Here is a 22653-nt window from a genome sequence, read left to right on the forward strand (position 1 = left end):
GAGATATAAAGAAGAGCCCAATGGAAATCTGGCAAGTGGAAAAATACCCATAGTCAAATAAAAAGCAGCCCATTAAATGAGTTCAACAACAGCACAAAGGAGGAAAACTCAGAGAATTTACTACAAATGTATAGGAATTATCCAGCCTGACCAACAGAAAAAAAAAAAAATGGGGGGGAAAGAGTTTTTATCCAAGAAGCATTGTTCTTATAACTTGACTTATGGAACTGTAACCCCCTTTGTGCAACTACCTAATAATAATTAATTGAAGTTTCCCTCTCAAAGGCCAGCAAGACAAAAAGCACTGAGTGTAAGTAAAAATACTTTAAGAAAATATTTTCTACATTTATTGAAAGAGTTCTATTCCCAGATACACCATAATTAAACATTATATATCTAATTAAGCAAAAGACAAAGGAAAATGTCTTTAAAATATCCAGAAAATTTTAACATTACTTTTAGGGGAAAATATCCAAATGACTACAGATTTATTTTCAGAAATCATGGAGGACAGAAAGAAGTAGAGCATTTTTTAAATGTTAAAGAAGAAAGTGGAGAATAGTGAAAGAGATGCCATTGTACTCATAAGTTGAGATATGTTGTACTCATGAACTGACATGTTGAACTGAAACCGCTTTGTACAAGTAATAAAACTAAGTAAACAATTTTTTAAATGTTAAAATAGAAAACCTGTCAAACCAGATTTCTATACCAGCAACAACACCCTTCAGATAAAAGTGAAATAACTTTTGACACTTTCAGGTAAAGGATAGTTAAGAAGATGTGTTGAGATAAGGACTGCTTTGAAAGAAATGCTAACAGTAGCTCTTCCAGCAGGTAAGAAATGATGCCAGAAGGGAAACAGAGTGCTGATCCTATAGGAAGAGCCAGGCAGGGAGTGCACATGATAGCTGGAGGCTGAGGTAGGAGAACTGGGAATTCAAGGCCCTACTGGCCTACATAGTAAGGCCATGTCTCAAAAACAGAAAGAAAAAGGTTAACATCGTATGCATCCACCTCAAGAAAACAAAGAAAGAGGGGAAATTTTAACACAAAGCAGGTAGAAGGAATAACAGAAATCAAATAAACTAAAGAGAGTAAAATTACAGAAAAATCCATAAAACAAAAACTGGCTCTTTGAAAAGATCAATCTCCACAAGTATCAAGACCAACACAGATGAAGTGGGAAAAGCCACAAATTCAATAAGTATTGGCATAAATGAGACTTTGTTACAGACCCCACCAACATTTTTTTTTGGGGGGGGGGTCGGTCATGGAGCTTGAACTCTGGGCCTGGGACTGTCCCTCAGCTCTTCAGCTCAAGGCAAGTGCTCTACTACTTGAACCACAGAGCCACTTCCAGCTTTCTGGTGGTTTATTGGAGATGAGAGTCTCACAGACTTCCCTGCCAAGGCTGGCTTTGAACCATGATCCTCGGATCTCAGCCTAAGATTACAGGCGTGAACCACCAGCACCTGGCCCCACAAACATTTTAAAGATATGTGGTGAACAGTTCTATACATGTAAATTCAACAACTTAGATTAAATAGACTAATTTCCTGAAACCACAAACTACCAATATGCATTCATATAAGCTGCACAGCCTCATAACTACCAAATAAATTCTTTGTACGTAAAAACTTTCAAAAAGGAAATTCCAAATCTAGATCCATTTCACTTATTAAAAATGATCAAAAAAGTACACATTAGTTAGAAAGATATGAAAGTACACACTGGTAAGAAAAGATGAGTAAGAAAGAAAGGCTATGCATTGCTAAGAAAAAGCAGCAACTGCCACTTGAATGACATGATTAAACAGAAAATTTTAAGATTGTCATCAGCTAGAAAGTAAGTCCGACACTGACTGGTGGCTCACGCCTATAATCCTAGCAACTCAAGAGGCTGAGATATGAGGAACACAGTTGAAAACCAACTTATGTAGGAAAGTCTATGAGACTCTTTCCTCCAATCACACACCAAAAAGCTGGATGTAGACCTGTGGCTCAAGTGGTAGAGTGCCAGCCTTGAGCAAAATGCTCAGGGGCCAGCAGCACACACAAAAAAATCCTGCAACTAATAAGTGAGCTCATTAAGGTCAAGAAATATAATATCAACATAAATCATATTTCTATACAGTAAGAATTTGAAGTCCTCAAAATTTAAAATCAAACCATTCAGATTATCTCCTTAAAAGTATAATATTTAGATACAAATCTAATAAACATATTCAGGATTTATATGCTATAAAATACAAAACTTTGATAAAACTAAGTCAAAGAAGATCTAAACGTGTGAGAGGACAGGTTGTGTTCATAAACTGGAAAACATAGTAAACAGATATTAGCTTTCCCCAAACTGGGCTACAGGTATAATACAACTCCAATCAAAATTCCAGAATTATTTTTGTAATTATATACAAGGTACATCTGAAATCAACATAGAAGGGCAAAAAAAAAAAAAAAACAACTACAGTGGCCAAAACTACTTTAAAAAAATGGAAAAACTGGGGCTGGGAAGGTGGCTCAGTGGTAGAGTGCTTGCCTTGCATGCATGAGGCCCTGGGTTCGATTCCTCAGCACCACATAAGCAGAAAAAGCTGGAAGTGGGGCTGATGCTCAAGTGGTAGAGTACTAGCCTTCAGCTGAAGATCTGAGGGACAGCACCCAGGCCCAGAGTTCAGGCCCCACGACCGACCAAAAAAAAAAAAAAGGGAAAACTATATTAGGTAATTTTAAGGCTTTAAGTACTTATCAGCATAATGTGATATTTGTGAGATCAGTGTACCCACAAACAGATTCACATAAATATGACCACGTGGACTTTGACCAGGGCATAAAGGTAACACAAGGAAAGGACAGTCTTTACAAATGCTGTTGGAACACTCAAAGCTCAACTGTAAGAAAACAATCCAATTTAAATATGAGCAAAAGTATACCAAGGCTAAAAATTTTAAAACACAACAACACAAAAATCTTGCAGTGCTAAGAATTCTCACTCTTTACTAAGAATGAAAAATGGCACATCCATGTTCAAAGGTAGTTCAAAGGTCTCTGGTAAAGTTAAATACACACTTACCCTAGGATGCCATAACTGAACTCTTGGCTATTTACTCAATGTAATCAATAGCTTATCTTTCAAAGTTGCTTAAAACTGTGTGTCCCACAGATGAATGGATCCAAAAATTGTGGTATCTATACACAATGGAATATTATGCAGCCATTAGAAATGACAAAATAATGGCATTTGCAGGGAAATGGATGGAGCTAGAAGGAATCATGTTGAGCGAGGTAAGCCAAGAACGAAGAGACAAACAGTACATGGTCTCCCTGATAAGCGGATGATAAATCCAAAATGTTAGGTGATATGACAAAACTAACAGGACTTAAGAAACAAAGAACTCCCACTCATCTGGTTGAACCACTACTAAATATCCCCATGCTGCTGATCACATATATGGTATATAACATATGAGCACCGTTATATATTACAGACTGTGATAGACAATTTGCTCCAGGAAAGTTAGAATGAACGTGTGACTTTAAATGAGCATCATTATTCCACAATACTGTGAATTTCCGGAAATTAAGTAATCACTTAATCACAATCAAAAAAAAAAAAGAACCTTGGGGAAGGGAGGGAGGGAGGGGATGGTAGGGAGAAAACAATGGAGGGGGTAACAATGTTCAAGAGGAAGTGTACTCATTACCCCACTCATGTAACTGTAACCCTCTGTATAGAATCTTTACAATAAAAAAATTAAAAAAAAAAAAAAAACTGTGTGTCAAATTACAATGAACTTGCTTTCAAAGACCAGCTTTTGTCTTAAAATCTGGTACTATTTCTTTGCTTCTGTACATTTATACATTTGCTGTACAATATTTAAAAACCTCATAAACAATCTGTTTAACAGTAATTAGAATTTTATCTAGTAAAGTAATAGCAAAACATGCCACAACACAGATGGCAGAAGACTTTCTCCTAGCCTGATCAGTGTCAAAACTGTTCTCCTATTTCATGATTAAGAAGGCAATTTGTCAACAGCTAGAAAGTAGGTCAGACACTGGGGAACACAGTTCAAAACTAACTCAAGCAGGAAAGTCTATGAGACTCTTACCTACAATCATGCACCAAAAAGCTGGATGTAGACCTGTGGCTCAAGTGGTAGAGTGCCAGCCTTGAGCAAAAGCACTCAGGGGCCAGCAGCACCAAAAACAAAACAAAACAAAACAAAAAACCAAACACACAAAACAGTAACAAAAAAACACCATAGACATTAATCAAGAAGCATTATACACTGATATGTTGAATTTAAACCACTTTGTACAACTAAAAACTAAACCAACAACAAAAAAAGAAAAACAGGAAAAATTTACAAGTAAAAATATCTGAGAAATATTTAAAAAGTAGCTGTTTGAATACACTAATTAGAGTTAAGCATTCAATTCAGTTATCTCATAAAATTGTTCTTCTATTAAGCACCTAATTTCTTTTTTTGGGGGGGGGAGGTCCGGTTGTGGGGCCTGAACTCTGGGCCTGGGCGCTGTCCCTCAGCCCTTCAGCTCAAGGCTAGTGCTTTACCACTTGAGCCACAGCGCCACTTCCGGCTTTTTTCTTTTTGCTTATGTGGTGCTGAGGAATCGAACCCAGGGCCTCATGCATGCAAGGCAAGCACTCTACCACTGAGCCACCTTCCCAGCCCAAAGCACCTAATTTCAAAAACAGTAATTCACATCCTATCTTTCCCTAAGATATCTTAGATACTCAGAATCTAGGCTCAATTATTTAGTTTTTGGAACCAACATATCCCAGGTTAATTAGACTTCCTCCCTTTAAAACTGCGTGCTATTCTGTATTTTCCAACTTTGTTTACATCAGCTTCCTTAATTGCAATAAAGACAACTTGTTAAGAAGGCAGACAGTTCTCTTCAATATACAGAGAAAAAGGCAGGAGGACTGAGAGATTTGTCTATACTCACACACTACTGAGAAGCAGAAAAGCCAGGATTAATTGGAGCCTTAATCATAACCCAGCTGGCATTTTATTTTACCACTATGCTTCAGGCAACTTTTGACAAGGAGAAAGGAGACAGAAATCAAATCACTAAAGCTCTGTGTAAATGGGAGCTAAGTCAATTATCTGAAGGTGAAAGAGGTTGAGCATTATTGGTTACAAGAAGTTACAAATTCAAATTTGCCTTCTATCTCTTTCATTACCCCAACATTTTTTTCTCTTTTCCAGAAAGGGATGTTTAGTGCTATGTTAGTTTACATAATCGAAAGCTGTGGTCATGACAAACCAATAAAATATGAATAAGTGTATTTTAACTCATGAAAACACTAAGAGAAAAATAATGGACTGAGAACTTCAGAACACTAAAATGTAACCAAGGCAGACATGGTGTTGGGCACAGATTGTCATCTCTGATACCCATCCATTTCAGAACCCCGCCAACAACTTGTAGAAGAGTTGCCTATTTTCAGTTGTCAAGATGTTGATGATAAAATTACATTTTTTAATAAAACAAAGGTGTTTTTTTTTTTTTTAATCAGTCTTGGGCCTGAACTCTTGGGTGCTGTCTCTCAGCTCTTCAGCTCAAGGCGAACGCTCTACGACTTGAGCCACAGCGCCTCTTCCGGCTTTTTCTGCTTATGTGGTGCTGAGGAATCAAACCCAGGGACTCATGCATGCAAGGCAAGCACTCTACCTCTGAGCCACCTTCCCAGCCCTGACGCATTTTTTTTTAAGTACCTATTCTCATTGCCTGAAATTCAGAAGGAGTCCTGCCAGGGGGACGAGGGATTTATCAGTGGCTTAGGGTTGAAATTTGTCCATTCTGATAGGAAAAAATCCAACTTCTTTATTTGTATAGAACACCTGATTCCTTCTGGTTCTCCATCAACAGAGACGATCTAATCTAGATCTAATCTACCTTGCTATGAAGCCAGCACCTACCCTGCAGAGTAGAACAATGGGGGAGATCTCAGCCTCTTCATCAAGTCTTGAATGTCTAACCTGGATGCCTACCTTTCCTCTCTGCTTCCAGTACTTTAGGATGATAAATTTCCTTTTTGTGTAAGGCTATTTGAATTAAGCTTTCTCATATTTAAAGCTGAAGCAGTCCAAACTGAAACAGATAATACATCCAGTTGATATTATAGGAACCCCATGCAGCAAGATGCCTCTTAGATGTTTAAAATAATTTTTAAACATCTTCAAGTAGTTGCAAAAGGGCATTGTGTGAGTGCATGTGCACTGGTCCTGGGCTTGAAATCAGGGTGTAGGCACTATATCTAAGCTATTCTGCTCAAGGACGGTACTTTAATACTTGAGCCACAGCTCCACTGCCAGCTTTTTAGTGGTTAATTGATAAGAGTCTCAGGGACTCTCTTGCTTGAGTTGGCTTTGAACAGTGATCTTTAGATGGGCTCTAAGGGAAAAAAAATTAATAACTGTTGTTTACTAAATAATTTAAGTGTAATATAAAATGGTGAGCAAATTACAGAATAAACTTCAGAAAAGAAATGGAAATACCCTATGCTTACTTTTTACAAATGACTTTTACATGCCCAGAGGTATGGCTGAATTGAGGAGTAACAAAAATCATTATTAATGTTTCGGCATCAGTCCTGTGGAGTACTAAACCAGGCTTGACCTTAGGGATGGCATTCATTTTTTTAGGAAAATTTCTGCATGATAAAATATAGGACTGTAAATTTGCAATATTTGAATGTTATAAATTTGAAGTGACATTAGAAAGGATAAGGCTGCAAAGACATCAGATGGGAAGGAAAAACCTTGAATTCCAGATTGCACCAGTGCTTGCTGTTCTCCACATAAACCATGGCCTTCTCAGCTTCTGCATACAGTATGTGCTCCAAATATAACTTGTTGTGATTCCTTTGCAACACTGTCCTGAAAGCAGTCTCCTGAGTTAGGTGTTCTCTCTCCCACTCCTCACACTGCATGGCCTGCAGATAGGGTAGTATCCTTGCCTATTCCAAACCATTTTCCTCACTCTTTTAAAAAAAACTTCTAGCCTAGAATCTATCATCATCAGACTGGAACTACTCACTACCCCTCCTTGTGGCTGTGACCCATCTAACTCTCCACTTTATTTCTTGAAGACTTTAACTGCTTGTTCACAACAGCACCTCCAATAATAGCCACTGTCATAACCCTTGGAAACTTCAGTATTCATACAGAATATTCTCTCCCAATCTTTGCTTATCATAGCAGTTCCTTCATATGTTCTCTTCCAGTAATCCTAGCCTTAACTCTCATGCCTATGGCCAAACCGGGAGTATTCTTAATTTTAATAAATGTACTATTTTTAAGCATTACACTCACCACAAGTTTGCCTCCTCTAATATCCTAATTCCAACAACCTCTCAACCCAATGTATCTATAATACATTATTCTAAACTTTAACTGATTTACTTGTTAATTTTGGCTTTTTGAGATACGGTCTTGCTATGTAAGCTAGGATGTTGAACTCTCCACCCTCTGGCTAAGCTTCCTGAATATCTTCTGCAAGTTATCACCTTATTTCTCTCCCTTTAGCAAAAGTTCTCTGAACGATTCTTTCTACCTATCTCCAATTTTGCTTTTCTTTCCCTTGAACCCAAGTACTGCTTTTGCTCTAGCACACCATCAAACCTGCTCTAGTAGTAAAGAATGTCACACTGCTAACTGCAGTAACCAATGACCAGTCTTCCTCTTATTTGAACTATCAACATTTGACAGAGCTCAGTACTCCCTCCTTCATGAAACTTTCTCACTTGTCTTCCAAAACACCATATTGTTTCCCGCTTGTCTCAATTGCTTTCTCCTCTTAAGTCTATGATTATAATACATGAAGTCAACTTGTCCTCCAGAGAAATTGCACAAATGTACATTCTTGCCTACAGTCCAGAAGGGTGATGGATGTTACACAGGCTTGCCATTATCATCCCTTACTCAACTTCTTGGTCTTTGTCAGTCTGCCAACTGAAAAATGCTCTTGCTTCAACTTGCTTTTTGATGATAATATTCAGAGTACTTACTGTGTTGTCAGAACTTCACATTTTAAACTCGTCTAATTTTCCTAATATCCTTTAAGGTTTTATTATTATTCCAGTTTTATTGGTGAGAAGACTGAAGCATGAAGCACTTACATGACCTGCTTTTAATATTACTTTGTTTGTGAGAAAATGCAAACCCAAGCACCTGGATCTAGAAGGCTAAATATTAAATTATAGGTTAAGCTTTTTAAATTAGTCTTTTCTTAAACTGAAGGCAATGTGTGCATTTCTTTTGATTTGATGTTTATGGTCTCTGCTCATTTTCCTTTTTTTTTTTTTGGTCAGTCATGGGGCTTGAACTGTGGGCCTAGGTGCTAGGTGCTGTCCCTGAGCTCTTCAGCTCAAGGCTAGCACTCTACTGCTTAAACCACAGCGCCACTTCCAGTTTTCTGGTGGTTTATCGGAGATAAAGAGTCTCACGAACTTTCCTGCCCAGGCTGGCCTTGAACCGAGATCCTCAGATCTCAGCCTCCTGAGTAGCTAGGAATACAGGTGTGAGCCACAGGTGCCCAGCTCCTTTTTTTTTTTTTTTCACTTCACTTTCATTAATTTGTAAGTTCTCCCTACATATTAGGAAATTAGGTCACTTACAGCAAGTATTACACCCCCCACACACAAAAGTTACAACATACATTTACCATATAATCCAGCCATTCTACAGCTAAGCATTTAAGAGAAATGAAAATGTATGTACACAACCAGTTTTATAAATATACCCAGCAACTTTATTTGTAAATAGTCCCAATGTTTATCAACAAATGAGTACTCAACAAAATTTGTTTTTGGTTTTGGGGGGGGTTTTTGGTTCCTGTCCTGGGGCATGAACTCACAGCCTGGGCACTGTCCCTGAGCTTCTTTTGCTCAAGGCTAGCACTCTACCAGTTGAACCACAGCACCACTTCCAGGTTTTTCTGTTTATGTTTTACTGAGGAATCGAACCCAGGGCTTCATGCATGCTAGGCAAGCACTCTAATACTAAGCCATATTCCCAGCCCTGGTATGTTCTTAAGTGAAGCATTACTACTTAGCAAATAAAAGGGAATATGAATTGCTAGGTATGGTAGTATACGCCTGTAATCCTAGCAGTCAGCAGACTGAGGCAGTAGGTTGAGAGTAGATGAGGCAGTAGGCCGGCCTGGCCTACATGGTAAGACCTGTCTCAGTAAACAATATTAAGAGAATGGATTATCAACACAACAGAGAAGAATTCCAAAATAACTTCTGAGAGAAAGCCATAGCATACCATGTAAGTCTATTCATACAAAATTCTAGAAAGGTAAAACAATCTAGTAACAAAAGGCAGGCAATGTTTACTCTGACGGAAACTACCTCTGTGGGATTGGGAATGAGAGAGAGCTTGCCAAGAGCCAAGAAACTCAGGGCTTCCCACTTGCCAAGCAGGCACTCTACCACCCGAGCCATTTTTGTCTGGAAGCCAGCCTTGGACTACAACCTTCCTACCTATGCCTCATAATTCTCTACCCATACACTTGGTGTAGCTCGTGTAGCTGGTCTCACAGGCATACATACCACACCCAGCTTGTTGGCTGAGATGAAGTTTTACTAATTTTCTCTCTGAGATGGTCTCAAACTTCCATCCTCCTTATTTGTACAAAATCTAAGTGAACTAATAACTGGAAAATAGCCATTTATCCTGCAGAGAGAACCCAGAAGCAGCAACAATGAAAGCCTGTTATTACAGTGGGCATATTTAGCTTCATTCCAGCTTCATTGGAGGAAAAAAGATCACTGACACCAGCTTGTGCCTCTAACCCAACTGAATGACATCAGAGATCAAGATGACCGCTTGATTTTAACACGCTAAGTGCCAACCACCCACTGGGTATGACACGGATTTTATATGGCGAACAAAGTAAACTAATTCCATCTATGGCTCAGTTAGACAGGTTCATGGACAAATTTTCCAAACATTTAAAAATATATTCTATGTTTTTACTAATATGACATTAAGGTGCATGATCAGTGAAATACATTTACTGGAACTGATTTGCCTATTTATCTTTATTTCTTGTAAGAAATTTCATTTAAAGTATTTTTAAGTTACCTGTCACCTTTAAGGGCTAATGAGGAAGAAACTGGGCCAGGCATAGAAACACAGTTAAAAGGAAGATCCAAATTGGGGATGGGGAGGGCAGTACTAAGAACAAAATGGTAGCCGGGTGCCAGTGGCTCACACCTGTAATTCTAGCTACTCAGGAGGCTGAGCATCGCAGTTCTAAGCCAGCCCAGACAGGAAAGTCCTTGAGACCCTTATCTCCAATTAACCACCAGAAAAACTGGAAGTGGCACTGTGGCTCAAGTGGCACAGCGCTTACTTTGAGCTGAAGAGCTCAGGGATAGCACCCAGGCCCAGAGTTCAAGCCCCTCAACCAACAACAACAACAACAAAGAATAAAATGGTAAGTAATTGTTTTTTTGTCAGTCGTGGGCCTTGAACTCTGGGCCTGAGAGCTGTCCCTCAGCTCTTCAGCTCAAGGCTAGCACGCTATTTGAGCTACAGTGCCACTTCCGGTTTTCTGGTGGTTTTATTGGAGATAAGCATTTCACGGACTTTCATGGCTGGCTTTGAACCATGATCCTCAGATCTCAGCCTCCTGAGTAGCTAGGATTTATAGACATGAGCCACCGGTGCCCGGCAGTAATTGTTCTTAATGGCAAAAATAAAGATACACTGGGGGTAAAGGTAGAAATTAAACCCATAGAAATTCTACACAGCCACTTTTTTAATGCTATTAACTATTCTGATACTAAAATTTAACTGTACAATCTGTTTTGGGGGAGGGGATGCTATATTGCCTAACTTGGCAATTTTAGTTTCATTAAAAGGCTTTCAAGCCCCAGCAAAGTTTCCTTAAGGGGTTTGTAATCCTCTCAATTGAGAAAAATCCCTCACACATAAAAAAATAATTAAACAATTCACTAGAGTATACAACAGTATAAAATACCAACCTCCTAGCAAAGAATGAAAAACGCCTGTGCTGGACAGATAACCTGAGATGACCTAAGACAGCTCTGGGAGAAATTCTGAAGCTTGACTTTAGACACGTCCAAAGAAAGCCACTATTCTTAGAAGCAAAAGTATGAAGGTCATAAAGGCCAAAACAACTCTAGTTTGTCCAAGGACAGTGAATAAAAGAGCTTGCTGTTCCATTCTGGACTCAAACAACTGAGTCACTTAGAAGTTAATAACCTTTGGCTTCAGTTTTTGGCATTAATGTTATTTTGTAGAAATGAAGAAGGCAAACATGTACAATTTGAATTTAATGACACTTAGGCCATCACATTTAAAAGTGATTAATTTTGACACCTTTAAAAAATGCTAAGATCCTGTTTCCTTTGAAACTGTAAATGAACTTTTAAAAAAAAGCATCCAAATTGTTTCATATTCTAATTTCAGAGGTTGATCATCAAGAAAGTACAGTTTTGGGCTGGGAAGGTGGCTCATTGGTAGAGTGCTTGCCTTGCATGCATGAGGCCCTGAGTTTGATTCTTCAGCACCACCTAAGCAGAAAAGGCCATAAGTGGTGCTGTGGCTCCAAGTGGTAGAGCGCTTGAGCTGAAGAGCTCATGTGGTAGACTTGAGCTGAAGAGCTGAGGGATAGTGCCCAGGCCCAGATTTCAGGCCCCACGACTGACCAAAAAAAAAAAAAAAAAAGTACAGTTTTCCCTACTAATATCTAATACTATATTAAAAACATAAGTTGTTAAGAATAAATGACAGTAAGTATCCAAGAAAAAGTGTTGCCAACTGGAATTATAACAAAGAAATTAAAAGGCTAGATTTGGAAAAGTCCTTAAAAGGATAGTTTGATTAAACCTCACTCAATAAGTAATTTAATACTGCAGGAAGACACTATCATTCATCTTCATTCAAGTTAGTAAGATCTTCCTAGGAGCCAGTACCCCCTCCTTTCTCTAACCTTCATCACTGTTCTAAGGTCCATCCTCTGGGAACACAAGACATGTTTAGTCCTTCATGTGTTTTCTCACAGAACTATAGACTTGAATCAGAATGCACACTGAAGACTGTCCAAGTAAGAGCCAGATACGGTACTCAAGCCTGTTATTCTGCTACTTGGGAGACACAGATGGAGAGATCACAGTTCAAGACCAGCCCATGCAAAAAAGCTCACAAGACTCCATCTCATCTAATGGCTAGATGCACAGGTGTGTGCCTGTCATTCCTAAGAACACAGGAAACAAAAGTAGGGGAATCTCAGTGCAGGCTAGCCCCAGAGAGGAAGCAATAACCAATGCAAAAAGGGACTGCAGGCATAGTTCAAGTAGTAGAGCACTTGCCTAGCAAGTATGAGTTCAATCCCCAGTATTGCCAGAGGGAGAGGAAGGGGGAGAGGGAAGAGGACAGAAGGGGGAAAGGAGAGGGAGGGAGGAAAGGGACAAGGGAGAAGACTAGAGGGAAGGGGAGGAAGATCATCCAAGTACTCAATCCAAAAAGCATTACCATTACTCCACTAGTCTTCTTTCTCCTGGGCAGCACTACATGACATGTTTCAATTACTCTGCAGGTATCTATTTGAAGACACCACTTCATTCTGACAACTCTACTTTGATCACTTTATTTGTCAATGTTATCCTTCAAGCAGAATTAAAGTCATTACATTTATGCAGAGTAGAAAATGACAATCAACTGTTAGAACATGCTTCAAAATAACAGAGCACCACACACACACCAAATCAGACAAATACAGAGCCACAAGCAGATAAACACATACCTCTGCTTTAGAAACAACAAAAAAACCCTGCTGTTTCACATTCTGTATCTGATTTGTATTGTTCAAAACCCAGTATTTAGCAATCACATCCACGTCGAGATTAAGAAGATCCTTGATGTACGACTCAAATTACTGCTATGCTATTAGCATGAAAATCTTTTTACATACATACTTTAAAATGTTTATATGTTTATCCTGATTAGTTTTTAACTTTGGCAAATAAGAATTTAGGGAACTGATTGATGTTATTTACACATTTTCAGGTTCAAACCTGATTTTTCAGCAACAGTTATGAGAATTCTGCTACAACTAAACTGCCAAGCAAAGAAACACTAAATGCCTTGGAATGTTCTATCCCTAAATGCTATACTGCATACCTCCAGATAGCTCTTGTTCTTTTAGGTATCAACTGTCTACTTTTCAAAAACTTGGGCTTTCCTTTTTACTACAGCACTACAGAAACAGAAGTGCTATTGTTGAAACATTGATCCAATAATAAAAAGAGCTGAGGCCACTTGTCTTACAGAAAACTACTGCCAATGCTGCCAGACCCTGCTTTTCCTCCTCCTGGGCTGGTAGCCAGATACGAATCATTTTTAGACTCTTCTGAATTTTTAGTACACAATTAGGTGCACAATACCACATCTAAACCAGTCAATATTTTAATGAATGCTCTCCATAATTCATCTAAAAATCTGGCACTTATATGAAGACTTTGCATACACACAGCCATTCACATTCATGCACAAGTGTGCATGTACACACCCACATACACACCCATTATCCATTTCTACCAATTCCACATCTGTGGATTCAACCAAGAACTGAAAATATTTGGGGGAAAAAAATACATTTGCACCAAACATGTGCAGACTTTTTACTGATCATTATTTGCTAAATAATAGAGTAGAAATACCATATAGCTTTTTACATTCTGTTAAGTATCCACAGATGAGTTGTACGGAAGGATATCTGTGTTATATACAAATACTTCTCATTTTATGGAAAGGACATGGGCATTTATAGATTTTGGTCTCCTCTGGGTACTGAGGACTACCCAGAAACACCAACCTCAGTGTCTTCTACTACACATAAGAAACTGGCAACAGTGGCTACATTTGGGACCAACTGTTTTGAGTCTTTGAATTTTATACTTTTTTTCCACAACTATTCAAATTATTTAAAAGCCAAAACTACAATAACATAACATTAACTTTAGTTAAAATATTCTTTGCCTTACAAGACAATGCACAAGGCATTCTTTTAAATATCTCATAAACATTTCGACATCTAATAAAACAATTCACAATGCTCCATTTCCTTTATTAGCAAAGAAATACAAATTAAAATAAACTCTTCTGCTTATCAAACTAGAAAAACGCTTTTAAAACAAATACTACTGGCAGCCTATAAACTGGCATCTTTCCAGAAAGGTCCAATGGGGAGCCAGACCTGTTAAGTCAAGGCAAGCGGCTAAGAAGGAAGCTGCAGACAAAAGCCTGAGAAAGGGGCCTCCCTTTAAACAGATGACCATCTGGACACCAAAGAAGGAGACCCCGTGGATGGCACTCTGTGGGGACCAGTCCCAATACTTAAGTGTCAGCTGACAGCCTGGTGTAAGCTGTCCATAGGCAGCTCCTGTAGCCCACAGCAGTGTGTATACTCTGTGTGTGCAGGTGTGTGTATAATGTGCATAAGTAAAACTCCTAGTTATTAGCCATGAAAGATTTTTTTTTTTTTTTGCCAGTACTGGGGCTTGAACTCTGGGCCTAGACACTGTCCCTGAGCTTCTTTTGCTCAAAGCAAGTGCTCTACCCCTAGAGCCAAAGTGCCTCTTCCAGCTTTTTTTGAGTAATTTATTGGAGATAAGAGTATCATGGAGTTTCCTGCTTGGGGCTGACTTCGAACCATGATCTTCTGATCTCAGGCTCCTGAGGGAGCCACCAGTTCCCAGCTAAGAAAGGAATTCTTATGCCCACCAAAACACATGTACAAAACTGTTCATGGTAGCTTTCATGAAAATAGCCCAAATGCCTATGAGCAGTCGAACAGACAAGTATATGCTCAAACAATGGGATAACTGATATAGTGAACAAAAACAAGCCACTACTAACTTAAAAAACAAAACAAACAAAACAAAACCCATGGACGACTCTTAAGAGACACCATGTTGAACCAAGGAAGCCAGACCTAAGATGACCAGATACCATTTGTGTGCAGTTCAGGAATGAGCACAACTAGCCTCAGGTGATGGGAGGTCAGGAATACAGTTTACCTTTGGAGCACCAACTTGGAGAGAACATTCAGGAGTTTGTGGAGGTCCTAGACATGCTGTCTATCTTTTGTTGTTGTTGTTATTGGCAGGACTATGATTTGAATTCAGACCCTCACCATTTGAGCCGTGCCCCCAATCTTTTTTTGCTTGTTTAGCTATTTTTCATATAGGGTCTCATGCTCTTGCCTAGGACTGGGCCTGAGAGATACTCCTACCTTTGTCTCCCAAGAAGCTGGGATTGTAAGCATATATCACTATGTTAGACTTGCTCTTTGAAGTAAGATCTTGCTAACTTTTCCTCCCCAGGGTGGACTCAAACCTTTAACTCTTCTAACTCAACCACCAAGAGCTATAATTATAGGCATGAGCTTCCATGCCCAGACAAGATGTCTTGATCTGTGTGATAGCAACATGTTTACACGTGTATAAATTCATTAAAAATTCCCTTTTGAGCTGGGTGCTACTGGTCACGCCTGTAATCCTAGCTACTGAGGAGGCTGAGATCTGGGAATTGAGGTTCAAAGCCAGCCCAGGGAAGAAAAGTCTCTGTGAGACTATTATCTCCAATTAACCACTCAAACGCCAGAAGTGGCACTGTGGTTCAAATGGTAAAGCACTAGCCTTGAGCACAGAGCCTCAGGTACAGCGCCCAGGCCCTCAGTTCAAGCCCTATAACCACCACCACCAACAACAACAACAACAAAGGAATTCCCTTATGGGCTAACTAGAGGTTAACATCATTCAAAAACACACATACCAAACTCTTCAAGGAAGCCCTATTAATTGGCATATCATTGACACCTACACAGTTATTGCTAAGGCTGTTAATAAATAACATAGACATAAGACAAATAAACTGTAAATACTTTATTTTTTAAAAAGGAAGAAATTAGAAAACTGAGCAAAAGCACTGAGGTATCTCCACATGACATGCTCTGAATTCAGGATTTCTTTACCATTTCCTTAGGACTAAAATCCTTAACAGCACTAAGCTAGTCCCAGTGAGGGTAGAGGGGGAACCATCAGGAATCTAGTTTTCTTTTCATATGATGGCTTTAGGTTGACTGGTTTTGTTTTTTTGAGACAGGGTTTCAATGTGTAGCCCCTGTTGCTGTATGTGGTCACTCTGAAACTTAACACATATACATAAAAGAAAAAAAAACAAGTCCTATTATCAGTTTGTTGTCATGGTACAAGACATTAAGATGATTAGAAACCCCCAAGTGTCAGGAAAATAAGACTGAGATTTGAGTTTAATTTATTTTGAACATTAATAAAGACAGAAAGTTTGGCTCTGAGAGTTCAAACTATACATAAACATGTAAGAGGGATTCACAAAGTAATAAGGCAAATAAATATAAACTGCCTTTGAATCCAGGGAGGTAATTACTTCAGAGAATGAATGAACAAGATGCACTGAGTGGATAAACCAGTAAGATGGGGGAGCACAGGACCCAGGAGACCTAAGAAGCCTAGTGTGAAGTTGCATTATGAGAAAGTATCAGCAGCCTTCAAGACAAAGAGAAGAAAAGGTAGACTAAGCCAACCCTTGGGGACAGCCTAACTACAGGATCTGAGTCAGGAAACAGCACACCTCACTTAATAACTGCTGCATTAGTTTTAGGAGAGCTCTCCATTTATGGTGAGGGAAATACAGATGAGCGAGATGATTAACATTAAGGCTAGACCCGTAGGTAAAGGAGAAGTACTGGCTTGGGTAAGAAGCAATGACCAGATTTGCATTTTAGAAAAATTACCTTTGCAGTGTGAAAGAGTGGACTAAAGGGAGTCATGTCTGGAGGCAACCACAGAGACCTCATTCTACATCAGTTAAGTATGGACGTAACATTACCATGTGGATATTTTGTAACAACAGGGTCAGAAATCATAATTTTTTTAAGCTGTCTGCTCCACTTGTGCCTGATTATAGGCTACTCAGGAAGATGAGACCTGAGGCTCACAGTTTGAAGCCAGCCCAGGCAAGAAAGTCTGTGACACTCTAGTCTCCAATTAACCACCCAAAAGCTGAAAGTAGAGCACTAGCAGTGAGCAAAAAAGCTCAGGAACATCACCAAGCACCTGAGTTCAAGCCCTAAGACCAGCAACCCCACCAAAAAAAAAAAAAAAAAAACAGTTGGAGGCTAAGAAAAAAAATAATAATCCAAAGAAAACCATTTACTTTCACAAATGCATACAGTGAAATTAAATATTCATGTATCTTTAAAAAGAAAAGCTTTCTAGGGCTCAGAATGTGGCTTAGTAGTAGAGTGCTTGCCTAGCATGCATGAAGCCCTGGGTTCAATTCCTCAATACCACATAAACAGAAAAGGCCAGAAGTGGTGCTGTGGCTCAAGTGGTACAGCACTAGCCTTGAGCAGAGAGGCCCAGAGACAAAGCCCAGGCCCTGAGTTCAAGACCCAGAACTAGGAGGACAAAAAAAAAAAAAAAAGAAGGAAGGAGGAGGCAGAGGCTTTTAGCCTGGTGCTGGTGGCTCACACCTGTAATCCTAACTACTCAGGAGGCTGAAGATGTAGGTTCAATGCTAACCCATGAGACAATTTTCTCCAATTAAGTACCAAAAAGGCTGGAAGTGGAGCTGTGTTTTAAGTGGCAGAGTTAGCCTTGAGCAAAAAAGCTCAAGGACAGCATCCAGACCCTGAGAGCAAGACTCAGGACCTGCACCACCACCCCACCCACCCCCAAAAAAGAAGCTTCAGGTACAATCAATTTATAAACATTACCTGGTGTGAGCTAGTTGCACCCTGAGAACTACACTGTACCTGTGTTATCTAATAAATTGCACATACAATACTGCAAGCTGCAATGCTAAAAACAAAACAAAACAAAACTGCAGTATGACCTCTGCAATTGGAGCTTACACTAGTTACTAGCCGGGGCTTCTTCTGTTTATATATGGAAACTGAGGGCCCCAATAGATTAATGAATCACCCAAGGTCACCCTGTTAGTAGTTCAGGGAAGACTGGAAGTACTGTCTTATGACTTCCTTTCTAGAAACTGATCTAATATATCACATTGATAATTCTAGAATTCTGCATGGTTATTCAAGAGCCACACTGGTACTTCATTTTCTGCAAAGTAATAATGACTATAAAACTATCTTTATAGTGTATAAGCCTCACAGGAAAAACACACCTATGAGATGTACATATGTCTGACAAGAAAGAAAAGGAAGTTCTTTCTCAAGTCTCATGCACCATATGAATAGGAGTACCTACACTACTGAAGTCCCTTCCACTATTACCATACCTATTCTTCACCATAAAGGTACATTTTCCTCTCCTCTGGGGTTCTAAGACCTTTCTTTCTCAAACTCAGGAAGCAATTCCATTTGAAAGATGCTCAGATGAGCTATCTTCTTAACTATATACCCAGCAACTTTAGCATGTTTTAATATTTGACTGAGGTCTATATCCTTTTTTAATGTTGTGCTTCTCACACCTCTTTGTCCCCTCACCAATTTTTTTGTCGGTGGTGGGGCCTGAATTCTGGGCCTGGGCGCTATCCCTCAGCTCTTCAGCTCAAGGCTAGCGCTCTACCACTTGAACCATAGCGCCACTTCTGGCTTTTTCTGCTTATGTGGTGCTGAGGAAGCAAACCCAGGGCCTCATGCATGCAAGGCAAGCACTCTACCACTGAGGCCACCTTCCCAGCTCCCCCCCCACCTACCTCCCCCACACACCGATTTTATATACTTGAAACACCTTTTCACTCTATCAGTACAAACAAGGCAGAGTTGGCAACAGTGACAAAAAGTTTTATAAATACTGTGTATTTCACAAGCTTAAAATGCTCAAAGCTGTTTTAGTGTTTAGACTCTCTAGTTTGCCCTTAAGTGATATCTGCTCACTGAACCAGGTTCAAGTATAAAGCAGAAAAGTAAACAGCTTTCTAGCAGGCAAGAGAAATGCTCTCCTGAAGAAGCCCCCAGATGTGGACAGGCTTAAGGAGGATCCTTGAAGACTTTTTGTGTTCCCTCATTCAAACTCTACTGATCATAACTGGCTTTCATTAGTAATGCAGAAGGCAGAGCTCAATCATGCAGCTTCTGGTTATCACACAGAGGTTAATGTTATCATTTCTCCGGTCAGGAAAAAAAATAATAGGTGACTCCCAATTCCCCTTTCCCAGCTCCCATTTCTTCCAGAGCAGAATCAGAATTTGTTTGTGTATGTGTTGTCTTACTTTCCCTCTCCACACAGGTCTCATGACTGCTGGAATCCCTGTACTCTATCAATGTCATCCTCCCTAACAGGAAATCAATTTGGCCAGTCTATGCTTAAAAACCATGGAAATCCTTAAAAAAAAAAAAAAAAAGCTTCTGAAATCTGCTTACTCTATTATGTCTTATTACACACACACACACACACACACACACACACACACACACACACACACAGAGAGAGGAATAAAGGAGATCTCCTTAGAAGAATTTTGGGGAACTATAGTTTTAACCAAATCCCTGATCAACTGATCTTTATTGGTGGCTATGAAAGCCAATCATGTATTTCATCTGAACAATAATAAATAAAAATTAACTTAAGCCCTGCCCCAAAGGTAAATATTCCTACACTGCATTTCCTTGCTTAATAATTACAAAATTGGAGAATTCAGTACATTATCTGTAATCTTTCTGGTTCATATATCAAAAGATATGTTTCTCCTTCCCCCTTTTTTTTAACTGTCAATAAGAAAACCATGAGGCAGGCGAAATTCTTTGCCTTGTTCTACTCAAATCTGTTTTGGTCTCTCAAATCCATCTGTCTGTCCAGGTTACAAATTTACAGAACAATTCTGAACACAGGCCTTGCAACCTGCCATGCCTCACCAAAACTGTCAGGCAAATGCACAGATTTTAGACTGAAACACTTTTTAAAGTCACCTACCCATACTTAAGAGATGATGTGATTTCAATTCCACCTAAGTCTGCACGTTTCTTAGGATCCCAGACTCACAAGCAACACCCTCGGTAAAAGGGTTTCAACAGCCATCCTTAACAGGTTGCAGGTGATGCTTTTCTCAGAGACCCAGCTTTGCCGGTTTTCTCCTTTTTTTCTTAAGCTAAACTTGAAGCTACTTCTCCACCGTTGCTCCTCAAAGGGCAGAGACGCCAAAACAACACTTCTCGGCACTATAGGACTCTACCACTGGGGCAAGACTTCAGGACGGTGTGGAGAGCTCAGGTCAGCTAGGCCCGACACCTAGGAAAGAAGCCAAAACCCCAGGGCGCCCCCCATTCCCAACCCTCGCGGCTCCTGGCCTAGCCACTAGCACACCCCAACCAACCGAGGAGCCCTGCCCACCCACGGCGCGGCCCCTCCAACTTGGGGGACTCCTGTAACACCAGCGCGCCCTCACGGGGACCCGGGCAGAGGAGAGAAAGCCTTGGAACCAACGCACGGAATCCCACGAGGCTCCAACACCGACCGATCCCCGATCCTCCAGCCAGGCTGGCTCCCACCCGGCGAGGGGAGACCGCCCCCCCCCCATCCAAGCCGCCGAGCAACCCGGGGCGGTTCTGCGCCCCAGCTCGGGGCGCCTCGAAAGCCAGGTCCTGTCTGCTGGAGCCCCCGAGCGCCCCGGCGCCCGCGTGACCGCGCCCACCGCGAGACCCGCCCGGGTCCCCGCGAGCGAGCTCGATAGCCCCGAAAAGACTGGGGACGGCGCTGAGTTACCGCCGCCCCCGGGCACAGTCCACCCCGCGCGGCCGCCGTTCCGCGCCCCCCCGGACCGACCACTGTCACCGCCTCGCCCCGGGGCAACCAGCGGCAGACCCCGGCCACGACCCCGCCCCGGCCGCTCTAAGGGAGACGGCCGCCCGCCCGGCTGCAGGACCCCGACTCCCTCCGGGGAGCCCCGGGCCGTCGGGACGCCGCCCAGCCCGCGCCAGCCCGGGGAGCGCCGGGACCCCCGCCGCACGCGGCCCGGCCAGCCCCCGCGCCCTCATCCCGGCGCCCACTGGAGTCGCTCCCGGCGGGAGCCCCGGAGGCTGCGCGTCGCCGCCGCCCCTCAGCCCGGACGCCGCCCGACCTGCCCACCTGAGCGCCTCGGAGGGCGAGACGAGCGCCGCCCCAGCCAGAGATGCGAGCGGCTGACAAGCCGGGCCTGCGGGCGCCGCAGCTCCGGCGGGCGGCGAGGAGACGCCGGTGTGAAGAGAGCCGCCCGCTCCGCGCGCAGCCGGGAGACAGCCGCCGCCGCGCGCACCGCTCTTCCCGCGAGATCGCAGCCGCGGGGGGAGGGGGTGGGGCCTCGGCCCCTTGACTGACAACCCCTCGCAGCCTGTCGGCGGCGGCGTGGGAGGCGGGACTCAGGATCCACTCTGACCAATTGTAAAAGAGAAAAGGCAACCAGCCCCGCCCTTCATTACTAAATTTGCGAACCAAAGTAGTGGAGGCCTTAAAGTACAGTCGAGAAACGGGGTGGAGGGAGGCGACAAGGTTCCCCGCAAGGTGGCTGTAGGGACGTGGCTTGCTAGTGTTTGCTGGCCGGTTGGGGACAGGGGGGGGGGGTGGAAGGAGGGGGTGATGTGTCCTCGGGTTACTCGCGTGCAAACCTCTACCTGCGATGAACAATGGAGTTCCAGGCTTGCAGGCCGGGTTATCCGCGTGCAAACCTTCATCGAAAGCGGATCCCCTTCTCCTCCTCCTCATTTCAGCCTCTCCATTTCGTTTAAACAGGACGACATTATTAGGATGCCCGTGTTTTCCAAATCCCAGGCTGGGACATCTGGTCTGACAAAGGACTCTTGGTTCGTTCGTGCATTTGTTTCCACTTAAAGCCTTCCTGAAGAGTAAAAAGTAAATCCCAAAAGGACATGAGAAGTCGTATCTTTGTGGCCCCCACTGACTTGGGGTGTTTGGCACGGTCAGGGCACAGGGTGAAAGGAATGAATGAAGACTGTGATATTTAAATATATGAAATCGTGAGGCAACCCCAGAAAACCGCACTTTCCTAGCATTTCCTCTATAATGACTGCCAGTCTGGTCGCATTTAAATCCAGTCATGTTTATTCTGCCTATCGGGTAGATTTCTTTCATCCTGCAGGGAGTGACCTTTCCTCCCATCAAGGTTAATCCTTGCACCTCTGCACTGGATAGCTGCCATGCCCCGATTTTGTTTAATCAATTTCTTTTCCTTACTCCTTTATCCCATTGATAAGCTGTCTCCCCCATCCTTTCTCAACAGAACAAAGCCAGACTAGCTCTTCCACCCACGCAAAACCTGCCCTGTTGCCTTGCTCCTGCAACCACAGTGCTTTGTTCAGAGTTTCTTTCTTCTATTTTTTTTGAGACCCATACTTCTTGAGGAACATCCAAGTTTACTTGCTATGTTCACTTTCTCCTCTCTCCTCTCTCTCCCTCCTTCCACCCCCCCTCCCTCTTCAGCCACAATGCTGTTTTTTCCCCACACATAAACTACTGTTCTCAGAATGGTTACATAAGGCTTCTTCTCTAATGAACAAAAGTGTACTTTGAGATGTTTTCCCACTGACTTTTCTGCACCTATTGACAATGCTGATGGCCTCCAGCTTTCCCACCTGCCTA

General features: G+C 41.7%; 1 protein-coding gene across 2 annotated transcripts in view; it reads right to left on the reverse strand.

Moving 5' to 3' along the window:
* Glce (glucuronic acid epimerase) overlaps positions 1–21284 on the reverse strand; it is a 42237-nt gene extending 20953 nt beyond the window's left edge. For both annotated transcript variants that reach the window (XM_070043014.1, XM_070043015.1), the window contains exon 1: positions 21148–21284. The gene's annotated coding sequence lies outside the window, so the exon portion shown is untranslated. The remainder of the gene's footprint in view (positions 1–21147) is intronic.
* Positions 21285–22653: the final 1369 nt, after the last annotated feature.

Source organism: Dipodomys merriami, unplaced genomic scaffold, assembly GCF_024711535.1.
Source record: "Dipodomys merriami isolate MVZ:Mamm:240054 unplaced genomic scaffold, mDipMer1.0.p SCAF_33, whole genome shotgun sequence".
In the NCBI taxonomy this organism is placed as follows: Eukaryota; Metazoa; Chordata; class Mammalia; order Rodentia; family Heteromyidae; genus Dipodomys; species Dipodomys merriami.